This window comes from Chiloscyllium plagiosum, unplaced genomic scaffold (assembly GCF_037043375.1).
Source record: "Chiloscyllium plagiosum isolate Xiang-an unplaced genomic scaffold, Cpla_swu_hap1 HiC_scaffold_3, whole genome shotgun sequence".
Taxonomy (NCBI): Eukaryota; Metazoa; Chordata; class Chondrichthyes; order Orectolobiformes; family Hemiscylliidae; genus Chiloscyllium; species Chiloscyllium plagiosum.
Window position 1 is genome coordinate 142009958 of NW_028270141.1, and position 23447 is coordinate 142033404.

At 51.8% G+C, this 23447-nt stretch overlaps 13 non-coding genes and 1 pseudogene across 13 annotated transcripts; all 14 read right to left on the reverse strand.

Moving 5' to 3' along the window:
• Positions 1-947: 947 nt before the first annotated feature.
• On the reverse strand, positions 948-1066 carry LOC148151628 (5S ribosomal RNA). The gene has a single exon (XR_015756604.1). It is a non-coding gene; the product is annotated as a 5S ribosomal RNA (ribosomal RNA).
• Positions 1067-2612: 1546 nt separating this feature from the next.
• On the reverse strand, positions 2613-2731 carry LOC148151629 (5S ribosomal RNA). The gene has a single exon (XR_015756605.1). It is a non-coding gene; the product is annotated as a 5S ribosomal RNA (ribosomal RNA).
• A 1534-nt stretch (positions 2732-4265) lies between these two features.
• LOC148151630 (5S ribosomal RNA) lies at positions 4266-4384 on the reverse strand (annotated as a pseudogene).
• Positions 4385-5930: 1546 nt separating this feature from the next.
• Positions 5931-6049, reverse strand: LOC148151631 (5S ribosomal RNA). The gene has a single exon (XR_015756606.1). It is a non-coding gene; the product is annotated as a 5S ribosomal RNA (ribosomal RNA).
• Positions 6050-7597: 1548 nt separating this feature from the next.
• Positions 7598-7716, reverse strand: LOC148151632 (5S ribosomal RNA). The gene has a single exon (XR_015755378.1). It is a non-coding gene; the product is annotated as a 5S ribosomal RNA (ribosomal RNA).
• Positions 7717-9264: 1548 nt separating this feature from the next.
• On the reverse strand, positions 9265-9383 carry LOC148151633 (5S ribosomal RNA). Its single transcript, XR_015756788.1, has one exon. It is a non-coding gene; the product is annotated as a 5S ribosomal RNA (ribosomal RNA).
• A 1548-nt stretch (positions 9384-10931) lies between these two features.
• LOC148151634 (5S ribosomal RNA) lies at positions 10932-11050 on the reverse strand. The gene has a single exon (XR_015755995.1). It is a non-coding gene; the product is annotated as a 5S ribosomal RNA (ribosomal RNA).
• A 1546-nt stretch (positions 11051-12596) lies between these two features.
• Positions 12597-12715, reverse strand: LOC148151635 (5S ribosomal RNA). Its single transcript, XR_015755510.1, has one exon. It is a non-coding gene; the product is annotated as a 5S ribosomal RNA (ribosomal RNA).
• Positions 12716-14263: 1548 nt separating this feature from the next.
• Positions 14264-14382, reverse strand: LOC148151636 (5S ribosomal RNA). The gene has a single exon (XR_015756789.1). It is a non-coding gene; the product is annotated as a 5S ribosomal RNA (ribosomal RNA).
• A 1548-nt stretch (positions 14383-15930) lies between these two features.
• Positions 15931-16049, reverse strand: LOC148151637 (5S ribosomal RNA). The gene has a single exon (XR_015755996.1). It is a non-coding gene; the product is annotated as a 5S ribosomal RNA (ribosomal RNA).
• A 1546-nt stretch (positions 16050-17595) lies between these two features.
• Positions 17596-17714, reverse strand: LOC148151638 (5S ribosomal RNA). The gene has a single exon (XR_015755514.1). It is a non-coding gene; the product is annotated as a 5S ribosomal RNA (ribosomal RNA).
• Positions 17715-19262: 1548 nt separating this feature from the next.
• On the reverse strand, positions 19263-19381 carry LOC148151639 (5S ribosomal RNA). The gene has a single exon (XR_015756607.1). It is a non-coding gene; the product is annotated as a 5S ribosomal RNA (ribosomal RNA).
• Positions 19382-20927: 1546 nt separating this feature from the next.
• On the reverse strand, positions 20928-21046 carry LOC148151640 (5S ribosomal RNA). Its single transcript, XR_015755751.1, has one exon. It is a non-coding gene; the product is annotated as a 5S ribosomal RNA (ribosomal RNA).
• A 1549-nt stretch (positions 21047-22595) lies between these two features.
• LOC148151641 (5S ribosomal RNA) lies at positions 22596-22714 on the reverse strand. Its single transcript, XR_015756609.1, has one exon. It is a non-coding gene; the product is annotated as a 5S ribosomal RNA (ribosomal RNA).
• Between the last annotated feature and the right edge of the window lie 733 nt (positions 22715-23447).

The window sequence follows — 23447 nt, forward strand, 5'->3', positions numbered from 1 at the left end:
ATTTAGGTAAAGGGGCAGTACAGAGAGATCTGGGGGTTCTTGTACACCACTCAATGAAGGTAAGCATGCAGGTACAGCAGGTAGTGAAGAAGGCTAATAGCATGCTGGCCTTCATAACAAGAAGGATTGAGTATAGAAGCAAAGAGGTCCTTCTGCAGCTGTACAGGGCCCTGGTGAGACCACACCTGGAGTACTGTGTGCAGTTCTGGTCTCCAAATTTGAGGAGAGACATTCTGGCTATTGAGGGAATGCAGCGTAGGTTCACGAGGTCAATTCCTGGAATGGCGGGATTACCTTACACTGAAAGACTGGAGCGACTGGGCTTGTGTACCCTTGAGTTTAGAAGACTGAGAGGGGATCTGGTTGAGACATATAAGATGATCAAAGGATTGGACACTCTGGCGGCAGGCAACATGTTTCCGCTGCGGGGTGAGTGCCGAAACAGAGGACACAGCTTAAAAATACGGGGTAGACCATTTAGGACAGAGATGAGGAGAAACTTCTTCACCCAGAGAGTGGTGGCTGTGTGGAATGCTCTGCCCCAGAGGGCAGTGGAGGCCCAGTCTCTGGATTCATTTAAGAAAGAGTTGGATAGAGCTCTCAAGGATAGTGGAATCAAGGGTTATGGAGATAAGGCAGGAACAGGATACTGATTAAGGATGATCAGCCATGATCATATTGAATGGTGGTGCAGGCTGGAAGGGCAGAATGGCCAACTCCTGCACCTATTGTCTATTGTCCGCCTTTCCTGACTGCCACCCGCAGACAGCGTGCAGCCCCAATCCCTTTCTTTCCGCCTTTCTTGCTGATTTTGGCAGCGCTCCGCTCTCCTCCCCTCCGTGTCTGATGCCAGGCACAGCAGCAGCAACAAAAATAACCTGCCGCTCCATTGCCTGGCACAAGACAAGTGCAGAGGGGTGACTTGAGCAGCCACTGCTGGCGGAAAAAGCCTACTGCACCTGGTATTCCCAGGCGGTCTCCCATCCAAGTACTAACCAGGCCTGAGTCTGCTTAGCTTCCGAGATCAGACGAGATCGGGCGTTTTCAGACTAGTATGGCCGTAGGCGCTGGCCCCTGCCTTTTCTCCCTACTTCAAGGCGTGCTGGCCAGCCACATTTTCTTTCTTGCTCTTTCTCTTTATCCCCTTTGGCTTTTTTTTCTCTTTTCTCTTTGCTCTTCCTCCTCCGTGCGTGCTTCCCTCCCTCCGTCCCTCCAGCTGCCTTTCAGCCAGCCCTTGCCCACCAGGCTCCTGTAGTCTCACACATCCCCACACAGGCCAACTGCAAGCCCTCCCCCTGCTTCATAGGGCCGCAGCCTGCATTCTCTCATCCTTCCACACTCCTCCACCCCTCCATTTCGGAATGCCGGGCACTGACCAGTGGGGTACCGCACGGATCAGTACTGGGACCGCAGCTTTTTACAATCTATCTTCAGGATATACAAGATGGTATTAGCAATAACATTCGCAAATTTCATCAGCTGGGTGGCAGGGTGAAATGTGATGAGGATGTTAGGAGATTACAGGGTGACCTGGACAAGTTAGGTGAGTGCTCAGATGCATGGCAGATGCACTTTCACGTGGATAAATGGATCCTTATCCACTTTGGTGGCAAGAACAGGAAGGCAGATTACCACCTAAGTGGAATCAATTTAGGTAAAGGGGCAGTACAGAGAGATCTGGGGGTTCTTGTACACCACTCAATGAAGGTAAGCATGCAGGTACAGCAGGTAGTGAAGAAGGCTAATAGCATGCTGGCCTTCATAACAAGAAGGATTGAGTATAGAAGCAAAGAGGTCCTTCTGCAGCTGTACAGGGCCCTGGTGAGACCACACCTGGAGTACTGTGTGCAGTTCTGGTCTCCAAATTTGAGGAGAGACATTCTGGCTATTGAGGGAATGCAGCGTAGGTTCACGAGGTCAATTCCTGGAATGGCGGGATTACCTTACACTGAAAGACTGGAGCGACTGGGCTTGTGTACCCTTGAGTTTAGAAGACTGAGAGGGGATCTGGTTGAGACATATAAGATGATCAAAGGATTGGACACTCTGGCGGCAGGCAACATGTTTCCGCTGCGGGGTGAGTGCCGAAACAGAGGACACAGCTTAAAAATACGGGGTAGACCATTTAGGACAGAGATGAGGAGAAACTTCTTCACCCAGAGAGTGGTGGCTGTGTGGAATGCTCTGCCCCAGAGGGCAGTGGAGGCCCAGTCTCTGGATTCATTTAAGAAAGAGTTGGATAGAGCTCTCAAGGATAGTGGAATCAAGGGTTATGGAGATAAGGCAGGAACAGGATACTGATTAAGGCTGATCAGCCATGATCATATTGAATGGTGGTGCAGGCTGGAAGGGCAGAATGGCCAACTCCTGCACCTATTGTCTATTGTCCGCCTTTCCTGACTGCCACCTGCAGACAGCGTGCAGCCCCAATCCCTTTCTTTCCGCCTTTCTTGCTGATTTTGGCAGCGCTCCGCTCTCCTCCCCTCCGTGTCTCGTGCCTGCAGGAGACTGATGCCAGGCACAGCAGCAGCAGCAAAAATAACCTGCCGCTCCATTGCCTGGCACAAGACAAGTGCAGAGGGGTGACTTGAGCAGCCACTGCTGGCGGAAAAAGCCTACTGCACCTGGTATTCCCAGGCGGTCTCCCATCCAAGTACTAACCAGGCCTGAGTCTGCTTAGCTTCCGAGATCAGACGAGATCGGGCGTTTTCAGACTAGTATGGCCGTAGGCGCTGGCCCCTGCCTTTTCTCCCTACTTCAAGGCGTGCTGGCCAGCCACATTTTCTTTCTTGCTCTTTCTCTTTATCCCCTTTGGCTTTTTTTTCTCTTTTCTCTTTGCTCTTCCTCCTCCGTGCGTGCTTCCCTCCCTCCGTCCCTCCAGCTGCCTTTCAGCCAGCCCTTGCCCACCAGGCTCCTGTCGTCTCCCACATCCCCACACAGGCCAACTGCAAGCCCTCCCCCTGCTTCATAGGGCCGCAGCCTGCATTCTCTCATCCTTCCACACTCCTCCACCCCTCCATTTCGGAATGCCGGGCACTGACCAGTGGGGTACCGCACGGATCAGTACTGGGACCGCAGCTTTTTACAATCTATCTTCAGGATATACAAGATGGTATTAGCAATAACATTCGCAAATTTCATCAGCTGGGTGGCAGGGTGAAATGTGATGAGGATGTTAGGAGATTACAGGGTGACCTGGACAAGTTAGGTGAGTGCTCAGATGCATGGCAGATGCACTTTCACGTGGATAAATGGATCCTTATCCACTTTGGTGGCAAGAACAGGAAGGCAGATTACCACCTAAGTGGAATCAATTTAGGTAAAGGGGCAGTACAGAGAGATCTGGGGGTTCTTGTACACCACTCAATGAAGGTAAGCATGCAGGTACAGCAGGTAGTGAAGAAGGCTAATAGCATGCTGGCCTTCATAACAAGAGGGATTGTGTATAGAAGCAAAGAGGTCCTTCTGCAGCTGTACAGGGCCCTGGTGAGACCACACCTGGAGTACTGTGTGCAGTTCTGGTCTCCAAATTTGAGGAGAGACATTCTGGCTATTGAGGGAATGCAGCGTAGGTTCACGAGGTCAATTCCTGGAATGGCGGGATTACCTTACACTGAAAGACTGGAGCGACTGGGCTTGTGTACCCTTGAGTTTAGAAGACTGAGAGGGGATCTGGTTGAGACATATAAGATGATCAAAGGATTGGACACTCTGGCGGCAGGCAACATGTTTCCGCTGCGGGGTGAGTGCCGAAACAGAGGACACAGCTTAAAAATACGGGGTAGACCATTTAGGACAGAGATGAGGAGAAACTTCTTCACCCAGAGAGTGGTGGCTGTGTGGAATGATCTGCCCCAGAGGGCAGTGGAGGCCCAGTCTCTGGATTCATTTAAGAAAGAGTTGGATAGAGCTCTCAAGGATAGTGGAATCAAGGGTTATGGAGATAAGGCAGGAACAGGATACTGATTAAGGATGATCAGCCATGATCATATTGAATGGTGGTGCAGGCTGGAAGGGCAGAATGGCCAACTCCTGCACCTATTGTCTATTGTCCGCCTTTCCTGACTGCCTCCCGCAGACAGCGTGCAGCCCCAATCCCTTTCTTGCTGATTTTGGCAGCGCTCCGCTCTCCTCCCCTCCGTGTCTCGTGCCTGCAGGAGACTGATGCCAGGCACAGCAGCAGCAGCAAAAATAACCTGCCGCTCCATTGCCTGGCACAAGACAAGTGCAGAGGGGTGACTTGAGCAGCCACTGCTGGCGGAAAAAGCCTACTGCACCTGGTATGCCCAGGCGGTCTCCCATCCAAGTACTAACCAGGCCTGAGTCTGCTTAGCTTCCAAGATCAGACGAGATCGGGCGTTTTCAGACTAGTAAGGCCGTAGGCGCTGGCCCCTGCCTTTTCTCCCTACTTCAAAGCGTGCTGGCCAGCCACATTTTCTTTGTTGCTCTTTCTCTTTATCCCCTTTGGCTTTTTTTTCTCTTTTCTCTTTGCTCTTCCTCCTCCGTGCGTGCTTCCCTCCCTCCGTCCCTCCAGCTGCCTTTCAGCCAGCCCTTGCCCACCAGGCTCCTGTAGTCTCCCACATCCCCACACAGGCCAACTGCAAGCCCTCCCCCTGCTTCATAGGGCCGCAGCCTGCATTCTCTCATCCTTCCACACTCCTCCACCCCTCCATTTCGGAATGCCGGGCACTGACCAGTGGGGTACCGCACGGATCAGTACTGGGACCGCAGCTTTTTACAATCTATCTTCAGGATATACAAGATGGTATTAGCAATAACATTCGCAAATTTCATCAGCTGGGTGGCAGGGTGAAATGTGATGAGGATGTTAGGAGATTACAGGGTGACCTGGACAAGTTAGGTGAGTGCTCAGATGCATGGCAGATGCACTTTCACGTGGATAAATGGATCCTTATCCACTTTGGTGGCAAGAACAGGAAGGCAGATTACCACCTAAGTGGAATCAATTTAGGTAAAGGGGCAGTACAGAGAGATCTGGGGGTTCTTGTACACCACTCAATGAAGGTAAGCATGCAGGTACAGCAGGTAGTGAAGAAGGCTAATAGCATGCTGGCCTTCATAACAAGAGGGATTGAGTATAGAAGCAAAGAGGTCCTTCTGCAGCTGTACAGGGCCCTGGTGAGACCACACCTGGAGTACTGTGTGCAGTTCTGGTCTCCAAATTTGAGGAGAGACATTCTGGCTATTGAGGGAATGCAGCGTAGGTTCACGAGGTCAATTCCTGGAATGGCGGGATTACCTTACACTGAAAGACTGGAGCGACTGGGCTTGTGTACCCTTGAGTTTAGAAGACTGAGAGGGGATCTGGTTGAGACATATAAGATGATCAAAGGATTGGACACTCTGGCGGCAGGCAACATGTTTCCGCTGCGGGGTGAGTGCCGAAACAGAGGACACAGCTTAAAAATACGGGGTAGACCATTTAGGACAGAGATGAGGAGAAACTTCTTCACCCAGAGAGTGGTGGCTGTGTGGAATGCTCTGCCCCAGAGGGCAGTGGAGGCCCAGTCTCTGGATTCATTTAAGAAAGAGTTGGATAGAGCTCTCAAGGATAGTGGAATCAAGGGTTATGGAGATAAGGCAGGAACAGGATACTGATTAAGGATGATCAGCCATGATCATATTGAATGGTGGTGCAGGCTGGAAGGGCAGAATGGCCAACTCCTGCACCTATTGTCTATTGTCCGCCTTTCCTGACTGCCACCCGCAGACAGCGTGCAGCCCCAATCCCTTTCTTTCCGCCTTTCTTGCTGATTTTGGCAGCGCTCCGCTCTCCTCCCCTCCGTGTCTCGTGCCTGCAGGAGACTGATGCCAGGCACAGCAGCAGCAGCAAAAATAACCTGCCGCTCCATTGCCTGGCACAAGACAAGTGCAGAGGGGTGACTTGAGCAGCCACTGCTGGCGGAAAAAGCCTACTGCACCTGGTATTCCCAGGCGGTCTCCCATCCAAGTACTAACCAGGCCTGAGTCTGCTTAGCTTCCGAGATCAGACGAGATCGGGCGTTTTCAGACTAGTATGGCCGTAGGCGCTGGCCCCTGCCTTTTCTCCCTACTTCAAGGCGTGCTGGCCAGCCACATTTTCTTTCTTGCTCTTTCTCTTTATCCCCTTTGGCTTTTTTTTCTCTTTTCTCTTTGCTCTTCCTCCTCCGTGCGTGCTTCCCTCCCTCCGTCCCTCCAGCTGCCTTTCAGCCAGCCCTTGCCCACCAGGCTCCTGTAGTCTCCCACATCCCCACACAGGCCAACTGCAAGCCCTCCCCCTGCTTCATAGGGCCGCAGCCTGCATTCTCTCATCCTTCCACACTCCTCCACCCCTCCATTTCGGAATGCCGGGCACTGACCAGTGGGGTACCGCACGGATCAGTACTGGGACCGCAGCTTTTTACAATCTATCTTCAGGATATACAAGATGGTATTAGCAATAACATTCGCAAATTTCATCAGCTGGGTGGCAGGGTGAAATGTGATGAGGATGTTAGGAGATTACAGGGTGACCTGGACAAGTTAGGTGAGTGCTCAGATGCATGGCAGATGCACTTTCACGTGGATAAATGGATCCTTATCCACTTTGGTGGCAAGAACAGGAAGGCAGATTACCACCTAAGTGGAATCAATTTAGGTAAAGGGGCAGTACAGAGAGATCTGGGGGTTCTTGTACACCACTCAATGAAGGTAAGCATGCAGGTACAGCAGGTAGTGAAGAAGGCTAATAGCATGCTGGCCTTCATAACAAGAGGGATTGAGTATAGAAGCAAAGAGGTCCTTCTGCAGCTGTACAGGGCCCTGGTGAGACCACACCTGGAGTACTGTGTGCAGTTCTGGTCTCCAAATTTGAGGAGAGACATTCTGGCTATTGAGGGAATGCAGCGTAGGTTCACGAGGTCAATTCCTGGTCAATTCCGGGATTACCTTACACTGAAAGACTGGAGCGACTGGGCTTGTGTACCCTTGAGTTTAGAAGACTGAGAGGGGATCTGGTTGAGACATATAAGATGATCAAAGGATTGGACACTCTGGCGGCAGGCAACATGTTTCCGCTGCGGGGTGAGTGCCGAAACAGAGGACACAGCTTAAAAATACGGGGTAGACCATTTAGGACAGAGATGAGGAGAAACTTCTTCACCCAGAGAGTGGTGGCTGTGTGGAATGCTCTGCCCCAGAGGGCAGTGGAGGCCCAGTCTCTGGATTCATTTAAGAAAGAGTTGGATAGAGCTCTCAAGGATAGTGGAATCAAGGGTTATGGAGATAAGGCAGGAACAGGATACTGATTAAGGATGATCAGCCATGATCATATTGAATGGTGGTGCAGGCTGGAAGGGCAGAATGGCCAACTCCTGCACCTATTGTCTATTGTCCGCCTTTCCTGACTGCCACCCGCAGACAGCGTGCAGCCCCAATCCCTTTCTTTCCGCCTTTCTTGCTGATTTTGGCAGCGCTCCGCTCTCCTCCCCTCCGTGTCTCGTGCCTGCAGGAGACTGATGCCAGGCACAGCAGCAGCAGCAAAAATAACCTGCCGCTCCATTGCCTGGCACAAGACAAGTGCAGAGGGGTGACTTGAGCAGCCACTGCTGGTGGAAAAAGCCTACTGCACCTGGTATTCCCAGGCGGTCTCCCATCCAAGTACTAACCAGGCCTGAGTCTGCTTAGCTTCCGAGATCAGACGAGATCGGGCGTTTTCAGACTAGTATGGCCGTAGGTGCTGGCCCCTGCCTTTTCTCCCTACTTCAAGGCGTGCTGGCCAGCCACATTTTCTTTCTTGCTCTTTCTCTTTATCCCCTTTGGCTTTTTTTTCTCTTTTCTCTTTGCTCTTCCTCCTCCGTGCGTGCTTCCCTCCCTCCGTCCCTCCAGCTGCCTTTCAGCCAGCCCTTGCCCACCAGGCTCCTGTCGTCTCCCACATCCCCACACAGGCCAACTGCAAGCCCTCCCCCTGCTTCATAGGGCCGCAGCCTGCATTCTCTCATCCTTCCACACTCCTCCACCCCTCCATTTCGGAATGCCGGGCACTGACCAGTGGGGTACCGCACGGATCAGTACTGGGACCGCAGCTTTTTACAATCTATCTTCAGGATATACAAGATGGTATTAGCAATAACATTCGCAAATTTCATCAGCTGGGTGGCAGGGTGAAATGTGATGAGGATGTTAGGAGATTACAGGGTGACCTGGACAAGTTAGGTGAGTGCTCAGATGCATGGCAGATGCACTTTCACGTGGATAAATGGATCCTTATCCACTTTGGTGGCAAGAACAGGAAGGCAGATTACCACCTAAGTGGAATCAATTTAGGTAAAGGGGCAGTACAGAGAGATCTGGGGGTTCTTGTACACCACTCAATGAAGGTAAGCATGCAGGTACAGCAGGTAGTGAAGAAGGCTAATAGCATGCTGGCCTTCATAACAAGAGGGATTGAGTATAGAAGCAAAGAGGTCCTTCTGCAGCTGTACAGGGCCCTGGTGAGACCACACCTGGAGTACTGTGTGCAGTTCTGGTCTCCAAATTTGAGGAGAGACATTCTGGCTATTGAGGGAATGCAGCGTAGGTTCACGAGGTCAATTCCTGGTCAATTCCGGGATTACCTTACACTGAAAGACTGGAGCGACTGGGCTTGTGTACCCTTGAGTTTAGAAGACTGAGAGGGGATCTGGTTGAGACATATAAGATGATCAAAGGATTGGACACTCTGGCGGCAGGCAACGTGTTTCCGCTGCGGGGTGAGTGCCGAAACAGAGGACACAGCTTAAAAATACGGGGTAGACCATTTAGGACAGAGATGAGGAGAAACTTCTTCACCCAGAGAGTGGTGGCTGTGTGGAATGCTCTGCCCCAGAGGGCAGTGGAGGCCCAGTCTCTGGATTCATTTAAGAAAGAGTTGGATAGAGCTCTCAAGGATAGTGGAATCAAGGGTTATGGAGATAAGGCAGGAACAGGATACTGATTAAGGATGATCAGCCATGATCATATTGAATGGTGGTGCAGGCTGGAAGGGCAGAATGGCCAACTCCTGCACCTATTGTCTATTGTCCGCCTTTCCTGACTGCCACCCGCAGACAGCGTGCAGCCCCAATCCCTTTCTTTCCGCCTTTCTTGCTGATTTTGGCAGCGCTCCGCTCTCCTCCCCTCCGTGTCTCGTGCCTGCAGGAGACTGATGCCAGGCACAGCAGCAGCAGCAAAAATAACCTGCCGCTCCATTGCCTGGCACAAGACAAGTGCAGAGGGGTGACTTGAGCAGCCACTGCTGGCGGAAAAAGCCTACTGCACCTGGTATTCCCAGGCGGTCTCCCATCCAAGTACTAACCAGGCCTGAGTCTGCTTAGCTTCCGAGATCAGACGAGATCAGGCGTTTTCAGACTAGTATGGCCGTAGGCGCTGGCCCCTGCCTTTTCTCCCTACTTCAAGGCGTGCTGGCCAGCCACATTTTCTTTCTTGCTCTTTCTCTTTATCCCCTTTGGCTTTTTTTTCTCTTTTCTCTTTGCTCTTCCTCCTCCGTGCGTGCTTCCCTCCCTCCGTCCCTCCAGCTGCCTTTCAGCCAGCCCTTGCCCACCAGGCTCCTGTAGTCTCCCACATCCCCACACAGGCCAACTGCAAGCCCTCCCCCTGCTTCATAGGGCCGCAGCCTGCATTCTCTCATCCTTCCACACTCCTCCACCCCTCCATTTCGGAATGCCGGGCACTGACCAGTGGGGTACCGCACGGATCAGTACTGGGACCGCAGCTTTTTACAATCTATCTTCAGGATATACAAGATGGTATTAGCAATAACATTCGCACATTTCATCAGCTGGGTGGCAGGGTGAAATGTGATGAGGATGTTAGGAGATTACAGGGTGACCTGGACAAGTTAGGTGAGTGCTCAGATGCATGGCAGATGCACTTTCACGTGGATAAATGGATCCTTATCCACTTTGGTGGCAAGAACAGGAAGGCAGATTACCACCTAAGTGGAATCAATTTAGGTAAAGGGGCAGTACAGAGAGATCTGGGGGTTCTTGTACACCACTCAATGAAGGTAAGCATGCAGGTACAGCAGGTAGTGAAGAAGGCTAATAGCATGCTGGCCTTCATAACAAGAGGGATTGAGTATAGAAGCAAAGAGGTCCTTCTGCAGCTGTACAGGGCCCTGGTGAGACCACACCTGGAGTACTGTGTGCAGTTCTGGTCTCCAAATTTGAGGAGAGACATTCTGGCTATTGAGGGAATGCAGCGTAGGTTCACGAGGTCAATTCCTGGTCAATTCCGGGATTACCTTACACTGAAAGACTGGAGCGACTGGGCTTGTGTACCCTTGAGTTTAGAAGACTGAGAGGGGATCTGGTTGAGACATATAAGATGATCAAAGGATTGGACACTCTGGCGGCAGGCAACATGTTTCCGCTGCGGGGTGAGTGCCGAAACAGAGGACACAGCTTAAAAATACGGGGTAGACCATTTAGGACAGAGATGAGGAGAAACTTCTTCACCCAGAGAGTGGTGGCTGTGTGGAATGCTCTGCCCCAGAGGGCAGTGGAGGCCCAGTCTCTGGATTCATTTAAGAAAGAGTTGGATAGAGCTCTCAAGGATAGTGGAATCAAGGGTTATGGAGATAAGGCAGGAACAGGATACTGATTAAGGATGATCAGCCATGATCATATTGAATGGTGGTGCAGGCTGGAAGGGCAGAATGGCCAACTCCTGCACCTATTGTCTATTGTCCGCCTTTCCTGACTGCCACCCGCAGACAGCGTGCAGCCCCAATCCCTTTCTTTCCGCCTTTCTTGCTGATTTTGGCAGCGCTCCGCTCTCCTCCCCTCCGTGTCTCGTGCCTGCAGGAGACTGATGCCAGGCACAGCAGCAGCAGCAAAAATAACCTGCCGCTCCATTGCCTGGCACAAGACAAGTGCAGAGGGGTGACTTGAGCAGCCACTGCTGGCGGAAAAAGCCTACTGCACCTGGTATTCCCAGGCGGTCTCCCATCCAAGTACTAACCAGGCCAGAGTCAGCTTAGCTTCCGAGATCAGACGAGATCGGGCGTTTTCAGACTAGTATGGCCGTAGGCGCTGGCCCCTGCCTTTTCTCCCTACTTCAAGGCGTGCTGGCCAGCCACATTTTCTTTCTTGCTCTTTCTCTTTATCCCCTTTGGCTTTTTTTTCTCTTTTCTCTTTGCTCTTCCTCCTCCGTGCGTGCTTCCCTCCCTCCGTCCCTCCAGCTGCCTTTCAGCCAGCCCTTGCCCACCAGGCTCCTGTAGTCTCCCACATCCCCACACAGGCCAACTGCAAGCCCTCCCCCTGCTTCATAGGGCCGCAGCCTGCATTCTCTCATCCTTCCACACTCCTCCACCCCTCCATTTCGGAATGCCGGGCACTGACCAGTGGGGTACCGCACGGATCAGTACTGGGACCGCAGCTTTTTACAATCTATCTTCAGGATATACAAGATGGTATTAGCAATAACATTCGCAAATTTCATCAGCTGGGTGGCAGGGTGAAATGTGATGAGGATGTTAGGAGATTACAGGGTGACCTGGACAAGTTAGGTGAGTGCTCAGATGCATGGCAGATGCACTTTCACGTGGATAAATGGATCCTTATCCACTTTGGTGGCAAGAACAGGAAGGCAGATTACCACCTAAGTGGAATCAATTTAGGTAAAGGGGCAGTACAGAGAGATCTGGGGGTTCTTGTACACCACTCAATGAAGGTAAGCATGCAGGTACAGCAGGTAGTGAAGAAGGCTAATAGCATGCTGGCCTTCATAACAAGAGGGATTGAGTATAGAAGCAAAGAGGTCCTTCTGCAGCTGTACAGGGCCCTGGTGAGACCACACCTGGAGTACTGTGTGCAGTTCTGGTCTCCAAATTTGAGGAGAGACATTCTGGCTATTGAGGGAATGCAGCGTAGGTTCACGAGGTCAATTCCTGGAATGGCGGGATTACCTTACACTGAAAGACTGGAGCGACTGGGCTTGTGTACCCTTGAGTTTAGAAGACTGAGAGGGGATCTGGTTGAGACATATAAGATGATCAAAGGATTGGACACTCTGGCGGCAGGCAACATGTTTCCGCTGCGGGGTGAGTGCCGAAACAGAGGACACAGCTTAAAAATACGGGGTAGACCATTTAGGACAGAGATGAGGAGAAACTTCTTCACCCAGAGAGTGGTGGCTGTGTGGAATGCTCTGCCCCAGAGGGCAGTGGAGGCCCAGTCTCTGGATTCATTTAAGAAAGAGTTGGATAGAGCTCTCAAGGATAGTGGAATCAAGGGTTATGGAGATAAGGCAGGAACAGGATACTGATTAAGGATGATCAGCCATGATCATATTGAATGGTGGTGCAGGCTGGAAGGGCAGAATGGCCAACTCCTGCACCTATTGTCTATTGTCCGCCTTTCCTGACTGCCACCCGCAGACAGCGTGCAGCCCCAATCCCTTTCTTTCCGCCTTTCTTGCTGATTTTGGCAGCGCTCCGCTCTCCTCCCCTCCGTGTCTCGTGCCTGCAGGAGACTGATGCCAGGCACAGCAGCAGCAGCAAAAATAACCTGCCGCTCCATTGCCTGGCACAAGACAAGTGCAGAGGGGTGACTTGAGCAGCCACTGCTGGCGGAAAAAGCCTACTGCACCTGGTATTCCCAGGCGGTCTCCCATCCAAGTACTAACCAGGCCTGAGTCTGCTTAGCTTCCGAGAGCAGACGAGATCGGGCGTTTTCAGACTAGTATGGCCGTAGGCGCTGGCCCCTGCCTTTTCTCCCTACTTCAAGGCGTGCTGGCCAGCCACATTTTCTTTCTTGCTCTTTCTCTTTATCCCCTTTGGCTTTTTTTTCTCTTTTCTCTTTGCTCTTCCTCCTCCGTGCGTGCTTCCCTCCCTCCGTCCCTCCAGCTGCCTTTCAGCCAGCCCTTGCCCACCAGGCTCCTGTCGTCTCCCACATCCCCACACAGGCCAACTGCAAGCCCTCCCCCTGCTTCATAGGGCCGCAGCCTGCATTCTCTCATCCTTCCACACTCCTCCACCCCTCCATTTCGGAATGCCGGGCACTGACCAGTGGGGTACCGCACGGATCAGTACTGGGACCGCAGCTTTTTACAATCTATCTTCAGGATATACAAGATGGTATTAGCAATAACATTCGCAAATTTCATCAGCTGGGTGGCAGGGTGAAATGTGATGAGGATGTTAGGAGATTACAGGGTGACCTGGACAAGTTAGGTGAGTGCTCAGATGCATGGCAGATGCACTTTCACGTGGATAAATGGATCCTTATCCACTTTGGTGGCAAGAACAGGAAGGCAGATTACCACCTAAGTGGAATCAATTTAGGTAAAGGGGCAGTACAGAGAGATCTGGGGGTTCTTGTACACCACTCAATGAAGGTAAGCATGCAGGTACAGCAGGTAGTGAAGAAGGCTAATAGCATGCTGGCCTTCATAACAAGAGGGATTGAGTATAGAAGCAAAGAGGTCCTTCTGCAGCTGTACAGGGCCCTGGTGAGACCACACCTGGAGTACTGTGTGCAGTTCTGGTCTCCAAATTTGAGGAGAGACATTCTGGCTATTGAGGGAATGCAGCGTAGGTTCACGAGGTCAATTCCTGGTCAATTCCGGGATTACCTTACACTGAAAGACTGGAGCGACTGGGCTTGTGTACCCTTGAGTTTAGAAGACTGAGAGGGGATCTGGTTGAGACATATAAGATGATCAAAGGATTGGACACTCTGGCGGCAGGCAACGTGTTTCCGCTGCGGGGTGAGTGCCGAAACAGAGGACACAGCTTAAAAATACGGGGTAGACCATTTAGGACAGAGATGAGGAGAAACTTCTTCACCCAGAGAGTGGTGGCTGTGTGGAATGCTCTGCCCCAGAGGGCAGTGGAGGCCCAGTCTCTGGATTCATTTAAGAAAGAGTTGGATAGAGCTCTCAAGGATAGTGGAATCAAGGGTTATGGAGATAAGGCAGGAACAGGATACTGATTAAGGATGATCAGCCATGATCATATTGAATGGTGGTGCAGGCTGGAAGGGCAGAATGGCCAACTCCTGCACCTATTGTCTATTGTCCGCCTTTCCTGACTGCCACCCGCAGACAGCGTGCAGCCCCAATCCCTTTCTTTCCGCCTTTCTTGCTGATTTTGGCAGCGCTCCGCTCTCCTCCCCTCCGTGTCTCGTGCCTGCAGGAGACTGATGCCAGGCACAGCAGCAGCAGCAAAAATAACCTGCCGCTCCATTGCCTGGCACAAGACAAGTGCAGAGGGGTGACTTGAGCAGCCACTGCTGGCGGAAAAAGCCTACTGCACCTGGTATTCCCAGGCGGTCTCCCATCCAAGTACTAACCAGGCCTGAGTCTGCTTAGCTTCCGAGATCAGACGAGATCAGGCGTTTTCAGACTAGTATGGCCGTAGGCGCTGGCCCCTGCCTTTTCTCCCTACTTCAAGGCGTGCTGGCCAGCCACATTTTCTTTCTTGCTCTTTCTCTTTATCCCCTTTGGCTTTTTTTTCTCTTTTCTCTTTGCTCTTCCTCCTCCGTGCGTGCTTCCCTCCCTCCGTCCCTCCAGCTGCCTTTCAGCCAGCCCTTGCCCACCAGGCTCCTGTAGTCTCCCACATCCCCACACAGGCCAACTGCAAGCCCTCCCCCTGCTTCATAGGGCCGCAGCCTGCATTCTCTCATCCTTCCACACTCCTCCACCCCTCCATTTCGGAATGCCGGGCACTGACCAGTGGGGTACCGCACGGATCAGTACTGGGACCGCAGCTTTTTACAATCTATCTTCAGGATATACAAGATGGTATTAGCAATAACATTCGCACATTTCATCAGCTGGGTGGCAGGGTGAAATGTGATGAGGATGTTAGGAGATTACAGGGTGACCTGGACAAGTTAGGTGAGTGCTCAGATGCATGGCAGATGCACTTTCACGTGGATAAATGGATCCTTATCCACTTTGGTGGCAAGAACAGGAAGGCAGATTACCACCTAAGTGGAATCAATTTAGGTAAAGGGGCAGTACAGAGAGATCTGGGGGTTCTTGTACACCACTCAATGAAGGTAAGCATGCAGGTACAGCAGGTAGTGAAGAAGGCTAATAGCATGCTGGCCTTCATAACAAGAGGGATTGAGTATAGAAGCAAAGAGGTCCTTCTGCAGCTGTACAGGGCCCTGGTGAGACCACACCTGGAGTACTGTGTGCAGTTCTGGTCTCCAAATTTGAGGAGAGACATTCTGGCTATTGAGGGAATGCAGCGTAGGTTCACGAGGTCAATTCCTGGTCAATTCCGGGATTACCTTACACTGAAAGACTGGAGCGACTGGGCTTGTGTACCCTTGAGTTTAGAAGACTGAGAGGGGATCTGGTTGAGACATATAAGATGATCAAAGGATTGGACACTCTGGCGGCAGGCAACATGTTTCCGCTGCGGGGTGAGTGCCGAAACAGAGGACACAGCTTAAAAATACGGGGTAGACCATTTAGGACAGAGATGAGGAGAAACTTCTTCACCCAGAGAGTGGTGGCTGTGTGGAATGCTCTGCCCCAGAGGGCAGTGGAGGCCCAGTCTCTGGATTCATTTAAGAAAGAGTTGGATAGAGCTCTCAAGGATAGTGGAATCAAGGGTTATGGAGATAAGGCAGGAACAGGATACTGATTAAGGATGATCAGCCATGATCATATTGAATGGTGGTGCAGGCTGGAAGGGCAGAATGGCCAACTCCTGCACCTATTGTCTATTGTCCGCCTTTCCTGACTGCCACCCGCAGACAGCGTGCAGCCCCAATCCCTTTCTTTCCGCCTTTCTTGCTGATTTTGGCAGCGCTCCGCTCTCCTCCCCTCCGTGTCTCGTGCCTGCAGGAGACTGATGCCAGGCACAGCAGCAGCAGCAAAAATAACCTGCCGCTCCATTGCCTGGCACAAGACAAGTGCAGAGGGGTGACTTGAGCAGCCACTGCTGGCGGAAAAAGCCTACTGCACCTGGTATTCCCAGGCGGTCTCCCATCCAAGTACTAACCAGGCCAGAGTCAGCTTAGCTTCCGAGATCAGACGAGATCGGGCGTTTTCAGACTAGTATGGCCGTAGGCGCTGGCCCCTGCCTTTTCTCCCTACTTCAAGGCGTGCTGGCCAGCCACATTTTCTTTCTTGCTCTTTCTCTTTATCCCCTTTGGCTTTTTTTTCTCTTTTCTCTTTGCTCTTCCTCCTCCGTGCGTGCTTCCCTCCCTCCGTCCCTCCAGCTGCCTTTCAGCCAGCCCTTGCCCACCAGGCTCCTGTAGTCTCCCACATCCCCACACAGGCCAACTGCAAGCCCTCCCCCTGCTTCATAGGGCCGCAGCCTGCATTCTCTCATCCTTCCACACTCCTCCACCCCTCCATTTCGGAATGCCGGGCACTGACCAGTGGGGTACCGCACGGATCAGTACTGGGACCGCAGCTTTTTACAATCTATCTTCAGGATATACAAGATGGTATTAGCAATAACATTCGCAAATTTCATCAGCTGGGTGGCAGGGTGAAATGTGATGAGGATGTTAGGAGATTACAGGGTGACCTGGACAAGTTAGGTGAGTGCTCAGATGCATGGCAGATGCACTTTCACGTGGATAAATGGATCCTTATCCACTTTGGTGGCAAGAACAGGAAGGCAGATTACCACCTAAGTGGAATCAATTTAGGTAAAGGGGCAGTACAGAGAGATCTGGGGGTTCTTGTACACCACTCAATGAAGGTAAGCATGCAGGTACAGCAGGTAGTGAAGAAGGCTAATAGCATGCTGGCCTTCATAACAAGAGGGATTGAGTATAGAAGCAAAGAGGTCCTTCTGCAGCTGTACAGGGCCCTGGTGAGACCACACCTGGAGTACTGTGTGCAGTTCTGGTCTCCAAATTTGAGGAGAGACATTCTGGCTATTGAGGGAATGCAGCGTAGGTTCACGAGGTCAATTCCTGGAATGGCGGGATTACCTTACACTGAAAGACTGGAGCGACTGGGCTTGTGTACCCTTGAGTTTAGAAGACTGAGAGGGGATCTGGTTGAGACATATAAGATGATCAAAGGATTGGACACTCTGGCGGCAGGCAACATGTTTCCGCTGCGGGGTGAGTGCCGAAACAGAGGACACAGCTTAAAAATACGGGGTAGACCATTTAGGACAGAGATGAGGAGAAACTTCTTCACCCAGAGAGTGGTGGCTGTGTGGAATGCTCTGCCCCAGAGGGCAGTGGAGGCCCAGTCTCTGGATTCATTTAAGAAAGAGTTGGATAGAGCTCTCAAGGATAGTGGAATCAAGGGTTATGGAGATAAGGCAGGAACAGGATACTGATTAAGGATGATCAGCCATGATCATATTGAATGGTGGTGCAGGCTGGAAGGGCAGAATGGCCAACTCCTGCACCTATTGTCTATTGTCCGCCTTTCCTGACTGCCACCCGCAGACAGCGTGCAGCCCCAATCCCTTTCTTTCCGCCTTTCTTGCTGATTTTGGCAGCGCTCCGCTCTCCTCCCCTCCGTGTCTCGTGCCTGCAGGAGACTGATGCCAGGCACAGCAGCAGCAGCAAAAATAACCTGCCGCTCCATTGCCTGGCACAAGACAAGTGCAGAGGGGTGACTTGAGCAGCCACTGCTGGCGGAAAAAGCCTACTGCACCTGGTATTCCCAGGCGGTCTCCCATCCAAGTACTAACCAGGCCTGAGTCTGCTTAGCTTCCGAGAGCAGACGAGATCGGGCGTTTTCAGACTAGTATGGCCGTAGGCGCTGGCCCCTGCCTTTTCTCCCTACTTCAAGGCGTGCTGGCCAGCCACATTTTCTTTCTTGCTCTTTCTCTTTATCCCCTTTGGCTTTTTTTTCTCTTTTCTCTTTGCTCTTCCTCCTCCGTGCGTGCTTCCCTCCCTCCGTCCCTCCAGCTGCCTTTCAGCCAGCCCTTGCCCACCAGGCTCCTGTCGTCTCCCACATCCCCACACAGGCCAACTGCAAGCCCTCCCCCTGCTTCATAGGGCCGCAGCCTGCATTCTCTCATCCTTCCACACTCCTCCACCCCTCCATTTCGGAATGCCGGGCACTGACCAGTGGGGTACCGCACGGATCAGTACTGGGACCGCAGCTTTTTACAATCTATCTTCAGGATATACAAGATGGTATTAGCAATAACATTCGCAAATTTCATCAGCTGGGTGGCAGGGTGAAATGTGATGAGGATGTTAGGAGATTACAGGGTGACCTGGACAAGTTAGGTGAGTGCTCAGATGCATGGCAGATGCACTTTCACGTGGATAAATGGATCCTTATCCACTTTGGTGGCAAGAACAGGAAGGCAGATTACCACCTAAGTGGAATCAATTTAGGTAAAGGGGCAGTACAGAGAGATCTGGGGGTTCTTGTACACCACTCAATGAAGGTAAGCATGCAGGTACAGCAGGTAGTGAAGAAGGCTAATAGCATGCTGGCCTTCATAACAAGAGGGATTGAGTATAGAAGCAAAGAGGTCCTTCTGCAGCTGTACAGGGCCCTGGTGAGACCACACCTGGAGTACTGTGTGCAGTTCTGGTCTCCAAATTTGAGGAGAGACATTCTGGCTATTGAGGGAATGCAGCGTAGGTTCACGAGGTCAATTCCTGGTCAATTCCGGGATTACCTTACACTGAAAGACTGGAGCGACTGGGCTTGTGTACCCTTGAGTTTAGAAGACTGAGAGGGGATCTGGTTGAGACATATAAGATGATCAAAGGATTGGACACTCTGGCGGCAGGCAACGTGTTTCCGCTGCGGGGTGAGTGCCGAAACAGAGGACACAGCTTAAAAATACGGGGTAGACCATTTAGGACAGAGATGAGGAGAAACTTCTTCACCCAGAGAGTGGTGGCTGTGTGGAATGCTCTGCCCCAGAGGGCAGTGGAGGCCCAGTCTCTGGATTCATTTAAGAAAGAGTTGGATAGAGCTCTCAAGGATAGTGGAATCAAGGGTTATGGAGATAAGGCAGGAACAGGATACTGATTAAGGATGATCAGCCATGATCATATTGAATGGTGGTGCAGGCTGGAAGGGCAGAATGGCCAACTCCTGCACCTATTGTCTATTGTCCGCCTTTCCTGACTGCCACCCGCAGACAGCGTGCAGCCCCAATCCCTTTCTTTCCGCCTTTCTTGCTGATTTTGGCAGCGCTCCGCTCTCCTCCCCTCCGTGTCTCGTGCCTGCAGGAGACTGATGCCAGGCACAGCAGCAGCAGCAAAAATAACCTGCCGCTCCATTGCCTGGCACAAGACAAGTGCAGAGGGGTGACTTGAGCAGCCACTGCTGGCGGAAAAAGCCTACTGCACCTGGTATTCCCAGGCGGTCTCCCATCCAAGTACTAACCAGGCCTGAGTCTGCTTAGCTTCCGAGATCAGACGAGATCGGGCGTTTTCAGACTAGTATGGCCGTAGGCGCTGGCCCCTGCCTTTTCTCCCTACTTCAAGGCGTGCTGGCCAGCCACATTTTCTTTCTTGCTCTTTCTCTTTATCCCCTTTGGCTTTTTTTTCTCTTTTCTCTTTGCTCTTCCTCCTCCGTGCGTGCTTCCCTCCCTCCGTCCCTCCAGCTGCCTTTCAGCCAGCCCTTGCCCACCAGGCTCCTGTCGTCTCCCACATCCCCACACAGGCCAACTGCAAGCCCTCCCCCTGCTTCATAGGGCCGCAGCCTGCATTCTCTCATCCTTCCACACTCCTCCACCCCTCCATTTCGGAATGCCGGGCACTGACCAGTGGGGTACCGCACGGATCAGTACTGGGACCGCAGCTTTTTACAATCTATCTTCAGGATATACAAGATGGTATTAGCAATAACATTCGCAAATTTCATCAGCTGGGTGGCAGGGTGAAATGTGATGAGGATGTTAGGAGATTACAGGGTGACCTGGACAAGTTAGGTGAGTGCTCAGATGCATGGCAGATGCACTTTCACGTGGATAAATGGATCCTTATCCACTTTGGTGGCAAGAACAGGAAGGCAGATTACCACCTAAGTGGAATCAATTTAGGTAAAGGGGCAGTACAGAGAGATCTGGGGGTTCTTGTACACCACTCAATGAAGGTAAGCATGCAGGTACAGCAGGTAGTGAAGAAGGCTAATAGCATGCTGGCCTTCATAACAAGAGGGATTGAGTATAGAAGCAAAGAGGTCCTTCTGCAGCTGTACAGGGCCCTGGTGAGACCACACCTGGAGTACTGTGTGCAGTTCTGGTCTCCAAATTTGAGGAGAGACATTCTGGCTATTGAGGGAATGCAGCGTAGGTTCACGAGGTCAATTCCTGGAATGGCGGGATTACCTTACACTGAAAGACTGGAGCGACTGGGCTTGTGTACCCTTGAGTTTAGAAGACTGAGAGGGGATCTGGTTGAGACATATAAGATGATCAAAGGATTGGACACTCTGGCGGCAGGCAACATGTTTCCGCTGCGGGGTGAGTGCCGAAACAGAGGACACAGCTTAAAAATACGGGGTAGACCATTTAGGACAGAGATGAGGAGAAACTTCTTCACCCAGAGAGTGGTGGCTGTGTGGAATGCTCTGCCCCAGAGGGCAGTGGAGGCCCAGTCTCTGGATTCATTTAAGAAAGAGTTGGATAGAGCTCTCAAGGATAGTGGAATCAAGGGTTATGGAGATAAGGCAGGAACAGGATACTGATTAAGGATGATCAGCCATGATCATATTGAATGGTGGTGCAGGCTGGAAGGGCAGAATGGCCAACTCCTGCACCTATTGTCTATTGTCCGCCTTTCCTGACTGCCACCCGCAGACAGCGTGCAGCCCCAATCCCTTTCTTTCCGCCTTTCTTGCTGATTTTGGCAGCGCTCCGCTCTCCTCCCCTCCGTGTCTCGTGCCTGCAGGAGACTGATGCCAGGCACAGCAGCAGCAGCAAAAATAACCTGCCGCTCCATTGCCTGGCACAAGACAAGTGCAGAGGGGTGACTTGAGCAGCCACTGCTGGCGGAAAAAGCCTACTGCACCTGGTATTCCCAGGCGGTCTCCCATCCAAGTACTAACCAGGGCTGAGTCTGCTTAGCTTCCGAGATCAGACGAGATCGGGCGTTTTCAGACTAGTATGGCCGTAGGCGCTGGCCCCTGCCTTTTCTCCCTACTTCAAGGCGTGCTGGCCAGCCACATTTTCTTTCTTGCTCTTTCTCTTTATCCCCTTTGGCTTTTTTTTCTCTTTTCTCTTTGCTCTTCCTCCTCCGTGCGTGCTTCCCTCCCTCCGTCCCTCCAGCTGCCTTTCAGCCAGCCCTTGCCCACCAGGCTCCTGTAGTCTCCCACATCCCCACACAGGCCAACTGCAAGCCCTCCCCCTGCTTCATAGGGCCGCAGCCTGCATTCTCTCATCCTTCCACACTCCTCCACCCCTCCATTTCGGAATGCCGGGCACTGACCAGTGGGGTACCGCACGGATCAGTACTGGGACCGCAGCTTTTTACAATCTATCTTCAGGATATACAAGATGGTATTAGCAATAACATTCGCAAATTTCATCAGCTGGGTGGCAGGGTGAAATGTGATGAGGATGTTAGGAGATGACAGGGTGACCTGGACAAGTTAGGTGAGTGCTCAGATGCATGGCAGATGCACTTTCACGTGGATAAATGGATCCTTATCCACTTTGGTGGCAAGAACAGGAAGGCAGATTACCACCTAAGTGGAATCAATTTAGGTAAAGGGGCAGTACAGAGAGATCTGGGGGTTCTTGTACACCACTCAATGAAGGTAAGCATGCAGGTACAGCAGGTAGTGAAGAAGGCTAATAGCATGCTGGCCTTCATAACAAGAGGGATTGAGTATAGAAGCAAAGAGGTCCTTCTGCAGCTGTACAGGGCCCTGGTGAGACCACACCTGGAGTACTGTGTGCAGTTCTGGTCTCCAAATTTGAGGAGAGACATTCTGGCTATTGAGGGAATGCAGCGTAGGTTCACGAGGTCAATTCCTGGAATGGCGGGATTACCTTACACTGAAAGACTGGAGCGACTGGGCTTGTGTACCCTTGAGTTTAGAAGACTGAGAGGGGATCTGGTTGAGACATATAAGATGATCAAAGGATTGGACACTCTGGCGGCAGGCAACATGTTTCCGCTGCGGGGTGAGTGCCGAAACAGAGGACACAGCTTAAAAATACGGGGTAGACCATTTAGGACAGAGATGAGGAGAAACTTCTTCACCCAGAGAGTGGTGGCTGTGTGGAATGCTCTGCCCCAGAGGGCAGTGGAGGCCCAGTCTCTGGATTCATTTAAGAAAGAGTTGGATAGAGCTCTCAAGGATAGTGGAATCAAGGGTTATGGAGATAAGGCAGGAACAGGATACTGATTAAGGATGATCAGCCATGATCATATTGAATGGTGGTGCAGGCTGGAAGGGCAGAATGGCCAACTCCTGCACCTATTGTCTATTGTCCGCCTTTCCTGACTGCCACCCGCAGACAGCGTGCAGCCCCAATCCCTTTCTTTCCGCCTTTCTTGCTGATTTTGGCAGCGCTCCGCTCTCCTCCCCTCCGTGTCTCGTGCCTGCAGGAGACTGATGCCAGGCACAGCAGCAGCAGCAGCAAAAATAACCTGCCGCTCCATTGCCTGGCACAAGACAAGTGCAGAGGGGTGACTTGAGCAGCCACTGCTGGCGGAAAAAGCCTACTGCACCTGGTATTCCCAGGCGGTCTCCCATCCAAGTACTAACCAGGCCTGAGTCTGCTTAGCTTCCGAGATCAGACGAGATCGGGCGTTTTCAGACTAGTATGGCCGTAGGCGCTGGCCCCTGCCTTTTCTCCCTACTTCAAGGCGTGCTGGCCAGCCACATTTTCTTTCTTGCTCTTTCTCTTTATCCCCTTTGGCTTTTTTTTCTCTTTTCTCTTTGCTCTTCCTCCTCCGTGCGTGCTTCCCTCCCTCCGTCCCTCCAGCTGCCTTTCAGCCAGCCCTTGCCCACCAGGCTCCTGTAGTCTCCCACATCCCCACACAGGCCAACTGCAAGCCCTCCCCCTGCTTCATAGGGCCGCAGCCTGCATTCTCTCATCCTTCCACACTCCTCCACCCCTCCATTTCGGAATGCCAGGCACTGACCAGTGGGGTACCGCACGGATCAGTACTGGGACCGCAGCTTTTTACAATCTATCTTCAGGATATACAAGATGGTATTAGCAATAACATTCGCAAATTTCATCAGCTGGGTGGCAGGGTGAAATGTCATGAGGATGTTAGGAGATTACAGGGTGACCTGGACAAGTTAGGTGAGTGCTCAGATGCATGGCAGATGCACTTTCACGTGGATAAATGGATCCTTATCCACTTTGGTGGCAAGAACAGGAAGGCAGATTACCACCTAAGTGGAATCAATTTAGGTAAAGGGGCAGTACAGAGAGATCTGGGGGTTCTTGTACACCACTCAATGAAGGTAAGCATGCAGGTACAGCAGGTAGTGAAGAAGGCTAATAGCATGCTGGCCTTCATAACAAGAGGGATTGAGTATAGAAGCAAAGAGGTCCT